Source organism: Myxine glutinosa, chromosome 4, assembly GCF_964187855.1.
Source record: "Myxine glutinosa chromosome 4, kmMyxGlut1.1, whole genome shotgun sequence".
Classification (NCBI taxonomy): domain Eukaryota; kingdom Metazoa; phylum Chordata; class Myxini; order Myxiniformes; family Myxinidae; genus Myxine; species Myxine glutinosa.
This window is the reverse complement of record NC_136264.1, coordinates 87085412-87091411: the sequence shown is the minus strand read 5'-3', so window position 1 is coordinate 87091411 and position 6000 is coordinate 87085412. Positions and strand designations below refer to the sequence as shown.

At 48.7% G+C, this 6000-nt stretch overlaps 1 protein-coding gene across 1 annotated transcript in view; it reads left to right on the top strand.

Moving 5' to 3' along the window:
* The first annotated feature begins 1103 nt into the window (after positions 1-1103).
* The window catches only part of WDFY3 (WD repeat and FYVE domain containing 3), a 303904-nt gene continuing 299007 nt past the window's right edge, over positions 1104-6000 (top strand). The window contains exon 1 of the mRNA XM_078775265.1: positions 1104-1295. The gene's annotated coding sequence lies outside the window, so the exon portion shown is untranslated. The remainder of the gene's footprint in view (positions 1296-6000) is intronic.

The following is a 6000-nucleotide window of genomic DNA, read 5'->3' as shown; positions in this document are numbered from 1 at the left end:
ATGCAGTTGGCAATTGACGAAAGGGGAATGTGAAGGGAATCTACCCTATTTGAATTCGGTGCAATGGAGTGTTAATTAATGGAAGCCACAGCCTTAATCTAATACACATAATAAGGAGATAACTATTGAACAAGGAGGAAATCAATGATTTGCGACGTGATTGTTTATGGAATAACTACGGGCACGACCTTTGACCTTTATACACCAAATGGAGGAAGGAGGGTGATATTTACAACAATAAAAAAACACAATTCTCATATCCACAACAATATATATATATTTTTACACATTATTTTTTTTTACACGTTCGACAAATAATAAGTCCACGCCCACCTTCTTTAAATCTCCGCATTTGATCTGTCGTATATCAATCACCATTGGCTTTCCCGCATTATTTGGTCTGGATTATGAGTCACAGTCCAACCCTGGAAAACGGCATGGGAGTGATGGGTGCTCAATCTATTTATTACGTACGTATAAATAGCGGCATGTTTGACCAACTCCCAATACAACCTGCAAATACCTGCTCTTTCCGTACGTACACTCCCTTTACTGCATTCTAAAAAATGACTCGCTTTCCCTTCTCTCCCACACACCCTACATGCTCTTTACTCTCCTTTATCATCACTCCTCATTCCTTTTACCAATATAATTTTTTCTCAATTAATGATTCACTTCGACCTCTTGCGTATGTTATAAATAGATGGCTCCAACTACTAAATCGATCTTCCCAAATATTTAGTGGTCTCACACCTGTTTCTGGATGGAACCCTTGCTCTCTCTCTCTCTCTCCTCCCATTTCTCTTCCCACTTGCCCTTCACACGTCGCGCCATCCTCTTCATCTCTCCTTTGCTTTTCACATTTTTTTTCTTTCTTTCCTCATCCATCTTTTGATCATCTTACACCTGCCCCCTTACCCTCATCTGTTCTCTCCTACTCGCCCTCCTCTCGACTCTCCCATTGTCCTTCTCCCGCACTTGTTCTCCCCCATTAACGCCCTTCCTCCGCCCCAAAATCGCTATCTCCCCTCCCCTCGACCATGGACAAGCTAACGCTCTCTGCTGCCGCCGCCTGGTCTTTCCCATCTGGGTTTCCTGACAGAGACAGGCAGGCCGCCGGCTGCATGTCTCTCCCGCCTCATTCTTCCCCGGCTCTCCCATAGCCTCGGTGGGGAACGAGCGGGGGGGCTTCGGGACCCTCGAGGTCTTCGATCCTGAGGAGAATCTTCTTCAAGCAGGTGATACTCGCGTCGGTGCTGTCGGTGGGGAAGATCCAAGGCCGCATCGGGTTGGAGGTTCGTGCCGTTCCCTTGTTTATTTCTTTAAATGCTAATTCGCTGGTTTAATGTGCGTTTAACATTCGCCGACATGATGAAAACCGGTTCGAGTTGAACCTGTGGAGATTCCACCGGGGGGGGGGGGGGGATGAGGACCGAGCCGAGAAGAGGTCGACATTGAGAGGTAAAAACCATCTTGGGAGGAGGATGAGTAATTGGAATAATTGCTGGTAGTCGTGAAGAAGATGAAGATGGAGTTAGGAATTGATTTAGTGCGAAGCCGACATCACATCACATCCCGAGCCGCTGTTTCATTCCATCGTGATGATGTGTTGGGAAGAATGGATTAAAAAGACTCGTCTTCCCTGCTCCTCCTTCCCCCACATACATCCCTCGTATCCATCCATAACTGAGGCTCGCAGCTCAAGGAGCGACACCCTCATTCCCAAAGCCGATCTACCTCCATACCTTCGAGGTGGGCATGGCTGTCTCTAAGGTCTTTCGGCCATATGAGGTTCTCAAACCTTAAAAAAAACCTCCAAATCTCCTGTATAATTCCAAGCTTGTTTGTCATATTTATTTTTGGTATAATGTCAATTAAAGATGTCCCAGTTTGTTTCCCCAATTGGCCATACAGCTGCTGCCTCATTTGACATTCTTGAGCTCCATGTCGGAGCCGCCATACACTGTGGGTCTGTCCATTGATGGGGCTTATGAGGTGACATGGTGAAGCTCCTTGGGCTTTGTCGTGACCTGCTGCACGATCTGCCATTGTGGAGACTGTGCTTAGAGCAGTTAGAACACACCGGGTAGGTTTGTTGAAAACTAAACGGATGTAATTACAAAATAGTAACCTTGGCTCTGCTGGAATAGCCATCCATTGTTTTGCTGCCTTGAGATTCTGCTGGCTGGTGGTCGAGGTGATGGGGGCTATGGGTGAGGTGATGGGGGCTATGGGGGAGGTGATGGGGGCTATGGGGGAGGTGATGGGGGCTTTGGGGGAGGTAATGGGGGAGGTGATGGGGGCTATGGGGGAGGTGATGGGGGCTATGGGGGAGGTGATGGGGCTATGGGGGAGGTGATGGGGGCTATGGGGGAGGTGATGGGGGCTTTGGGGGAGGTAATGGGGGCTATGGGGGAGGTGATGGGGGCTATGGGGGAGGTGATGGGGGCAATGGGGGAGGTGATGGGGGAGGTGATGGGGGCTATGGGGGAGGTGATGGGGCTATGGGGGAGGAGATGGGGGCTATGGGGGAGGTGATGGGGGCTATGGGGGGAGGTGATGGGGCTATGGGGGAGGTGATGGGGGCTATGGGGGAGGTGATGGGGGCTTTGGGGGAGGTAATGGGGGCTATGGGGGAGGTGATGGGGGCTATGGGCGAGGTGATGGGGGCAATGGGGGAGGTGATGGGGGCGGTGATGGGGGCTATGGGGGAGGTGATGGGGGCTATGGGGGAGGTGATGGGGGCTATGGGGGAGGAGATGGGTGCTATGGGGGAGGAGATGGGTGCTATGGGGGAGGTGATGGGGCCTATGGGGGAGGTGATGGGGGTGGTGATGGGTGCTATGGGTGAGGTGATGGGGGCAATGGGGGAGGTGATGGGGGCTTTGGGGGAGGTGATGGGGGCTATGGGAGGTGAGGGGGCTATGGGAGAGGTGATGGGGGCTATGGGGGAGGTGATGGGGGCTATGGGAGAGGTGATGGGGGCTATGGGAGAGGTGATGGGGGCTATGGGGGAGGTGATGGGTTTCCAAAATCTCGAATGAGGACGAGGATATTGCAGGAGCTCTTCCGAGGCTGTGCTGCTTCAGAGCGATCGCCTGTGATGGATTTGCCATCATGTTGGTGTGCAGCTCCACACCGTGCTGCAATTGGATTGCAAGCATGCACAAAGGGATTGCTGCATGCCCGGACATTAAATAACAAGGTGGAGAATGAGCTATCTACGTTGGTGATGGACATTTCCATCCTCATTACAATCTGCCATGAAGGTGACCCATTAAAAAGAGCATGATGATGCAAAAAGATAATGTCGGGTGCCTACACTAATGTTGTTGACCCTTGAATCATGGTCATTTCACAACCTTGTGGAAGATTACTCAGAAACAGACTTTAACACAAAGGAAATGTTTTGTTTGAAAGGAAATTACCGAATTGGAAAACTTTCATGTACAGTATACTTTTGCGTCGTTCGGGACAAGGAAAATCTTTCCTTGAACATCATCGGTACCTTGTTCGAAGATTCAGCCCGATTCTGTTTGCCGGGAAATACATTGCTGCATATACTGTATATCACATTTATGATGGTGTGTGTGTTTGTATATATATATAGGTGTAGATATATACAAATGTTGATTTGATTGAGGTTGATTGCTGAATTAACACCAGGGGGGTTGACTCAGCCTGTCATCCTTCATGTCATATATATATATATATATATATATATATATATATATATATATATATATATATATATATATATATATATATATATATATATATATATATACATATATATATATATATATATATATATATATATATATATATATATATATATGTATATATGTATGTATGTATATATATATATTATATATTTATATATATATATATATATATAGTTACGGTTTTTAGAACCTTCACTTTGTAAAATAATAAGCCTTGTAAATATCCCCATCTCCCAAAGGTCAAAGGTCGCACCCTAGTTAGGCCATATTGCAACACGTAGAACACCATAGGAACTTCTTCAGTTATTTCATTAGTATGTGTTTCAGGTAAGGCTCTGTTTCCAATAATTTGACTCTGCGTTGCATTAATCAAATAACATAGGCCCCTTATCAAATCCCATTCATTTTGCGGCTTGCCTCCCTCCAAATTGTATTGCGTGCCTTTGCCAGCAGCGTTCGCTGCATTGAGCCTTCGCTGCCGCAGCGCTCGCTCCAAACGCCATTAACCATGCGGTCAGAGCGGAGAAAAAGGGGGAGGAGTTGTCGGGGCGAGGCGTGGCCCCGTCAACGTGTCACCAAGGGAGGAGTCGGTGAGCCCTCGCGACCAACCATGGCCGAGGCGAGCTCACCGGTGGGTGTGTCCTCAAAGCAGGCGGCTTGATTTCGACGTGCCCGATATAAGCGCAAGTGCGGCATCCTTATACAGTTCGGAGTTCGGAGTCAGAGTTGAGCAGAAGTTCAGAGTGGGGAGGAGTTGTTAGCGAGTTCGAAGAGAGAAGGAGGGAGTGAGAGGTCGTTGCAATTGCACATAAGCAACTGGAATTGCATCATCGATTGCATTGAACTGCGCATGCGGCTGTGTGAACGACTACCCCCCCCCCCCCCCGCCACGTATAAGGTCCACACGCGCTGAACGGTAGGCGCTCGCTGCTGCCCGGGTTATCGCCACGGTCGAGTCAATGCCCGGAGCCGGACTCGAGTGGACCGGAGCCGGACCTCAATGCCAACCATCTGCCTGGACCTTCTCCTTCTTCCTGCTATTCCCCTTTCGTGTAAGTCTGTCTGTGTTGTCCTGGGCGTGATATTTAAGACTGTGTAAGGTTGCCCTGTGTCTGCTTCTTCTTCTTCCCTTGTACATGCCCTGCTTTCGTTTCCTCTTCAGTATTGTTAATAAATTCTGTGTTCTTCCTTACTTTGGTTTCTGTTCCTCCATTCGATCGTCTTAGTCTTTTCTCCATTGAGTACCTGTGGCACAATTTGGCCAATCGCTTTAATCGGGTTTAGTCCTTTTGTTAATGGCTCGGGCTGCGGATTGCTAAACCGCTCGGCAATTTCCATCTTGTCCGCGGTCCGAGCAGAAGTTATCTCCCTGTTTCACGGCCAGGGGTAGCACTCAGGTATTTGGGACTTCATTGACCAATCACCCTGGCTGCTCCCGACCGGAAGGAGCGTTATAACTTCTAGGGTTGGGGGAACGGCCAGCTTAAAGGACAAGGGGATTAACCCCCCCTTGGTAAGGGGAGCGCCGACCCCCAAATCCGCAACAATATATATATATATATATACATATTGTTACGGATCTCAGAGACGGCACTCCCCTTAGCATGGGGAGGGGGGGGGGGGGGGTTAATCCACTTGGCCTGTTAAGCTGGCCGTCTCTGGTCCTGGTACTTATAACGCTCTTCTCTGGGGTGAAATTGGTCAGGGTTATTGGTCAAGGTGTTCTCCCGAATACCTTTACCAATTCCTCCGCAAAACAGAAACAGGGAGACAAGTACCCCTCGAACCACGGACAAGATGATATTTGCCGAGCGGTTTAGCAATCCGCGGCTAGAGCCGTTAGCAATTGACTAACCCGATTCCGAGCGTTGGCCAAATCGTGCCACAGGTACTAAATTGGAGACAGGATGAAAGCGATCGGGGGAAAGAAGAAACCAAAGGTAAGAAATAACAGACATTTATTAACTATTTACAAAACCAAAACCAAAACCAAAGAAGAGGAAACAAAAGTAATATACAGTGAAGAAGAAGAAGACACAGGCAGCCTTAAGCAGTCTTATATTACCCCAGGACAACAAACAGGACAGACAAACAGACTTACACGAAAGGGGAATAGCAGGCAGGAATGACTGGAAGAAGGGATGAGAAGGCCCAGGCAGACGGTAGGCGTCGAGGTCCGGCTCCAGGAGTCGACTCGCGTCGTGGCGGGAAAACCCTGGCAGGCAGCGAGCACGTATCGTTCACCCGAGCCGACGTTGCATATAGCGATGGGACT